This window comes from Carlito syrichta, unplaced genomic scaffold (assembly GCF_000164805.1).
Source record: "Carlito syrichta isolate Samal-C Ts95f unplaced genomic scaffold, Tarsius_syrichta-2.0.1 Scaffold312159, whole genome shotgun sequence".
Classification (NCBI taxonomy): domain Eukaryota; kingdom Metazoa; phylum Chordata; class Mammalia; order Primates; family Tarsiidae; genus Carlito; species Carlito syrichta.
In genome coordinates this window covers 349924-351452 of record NW_007256255.1, presented here as the reverse complement: position 1 = coordinate 351452, position 1529 = coordinate 349924, and positions in this window count along the sequence as shown.

Here is a 1529-nt window from a genome sequence, read left to right as displayed (position 1 = left end):
TTTTGACTTCCCCAGATTAAAAAAGTCCTTAAAAGGAAGACATGAAACAAAAAATGACAGAAGTACTAAAAGACATCAAAATTGATGAGTTCAAAAACTGATTTGATGAGTGGAAAAAGTGTCTCGATAGGTGTACTGCATCAGAGAGTACTTGGAAGGTGAGTGAAATTTAAACATAAAAGAATACACAATTTTTTTTTGAGTTGGAGTCTCACTCGGTCACCCAGACTGTAGTGCAGTGGCCGTTCCCGGCCACCACAGCCTCGCCCGCCGGGCTCATAGCGATCCTCCCGCCTCAGCCTTCCGAGTAGCTGGAACTACAGGCGTGCGCACCACGCCCGGCTAATTTTTGATTTATTGTAGAGATGAGGTCTCACCAAGTTGCCCAGGCGGACCTCGAACCCCCGGGCTCAGGGAGTCCACTCACCTCAGCCTCCCAAGGCGCGGGGTTATAGGCTGAGCCACCAAGCCCAGCTCACAATTTTTTATAAATAAATTCTGGGTTTCTGGGTCCCCCCCTCATACATCCATGCCAGTCAGTCACTGGCAAAGCACCACCTGGGGGAATGGAGATTCTCAGGCATTTCCAGCTCTCTGTCCACATGGGCAGAGCTACTCAAGTAGTCCTCAGGCTGTCAGCTGAAGTGGCTCACCTGGGCCTGGAAGATTCCCTTCCGAAATGGCTCACTCACATGGCTGGCAAGCAAGTTGGTGCTGGCTGACAGCCAGGGCAAGGGGATACTATTTTTCTCCATATGGGTCTCTTCAGGAGGCGCTTGGTCTTCCTCACAGCATGTCATCTGGGTTCCATGAGTGGATGTTTTGTTTGTTTTGCTTTTTTAAGATTAGAACATATAGTTTATTTAAAAAGTAAGTTAGAGAGAGAGAAAGAAAGAGGAGATTCACCTCCCCAAGGTAGGGAAGGGGGCGAGTGGATGTTTTAAGAGGCAGGAAGTTGAAGTTGATGGTTTTTTTCTTTAACTCTCGGATCCAGAAACTGGCACTTAAGTATTCTATTCATTGGTGAAATCACAAAACTCTTATGGATTCAAAAGAATAGGTGTGTCAAAGAATTTGTGCATGTTTACGCACAATCTTCCTTCTGACCACAGACTACTATTTTCACCCCTCTTACATGTAATATACAATTACCCTCTCCCAAGACCCCCAATGTTTCATCCTGTTATGAGCATCAGGCTCAAGCTGGTATCAGGATATTTTTTTTTTCCAATTTAGAGACAGGGTCTCACTCTGTTGCTCAGGCTGGAGTGCAGTGGTGTTATCATAGCTCACTGCAACTTTGAACTCCTGGGCTCAAGTAATCTTCCTGCCTTGGCTTCCTAAGCAACTAGGACTACAGGCACATGCCACCACTCCTGAAAATTTAAAATTTTAAGGCCAGGCTCAGTGGCTCAACCTGTAATCCCGCGCCTTTGGGAGGCTGAAGTGAGTGGACTGCCTGAGCCCGCGGGTTCGAGACCCGCCTGGGCAACTTGGCGAGACCTCATCTCTACAATAAATCAAAAATT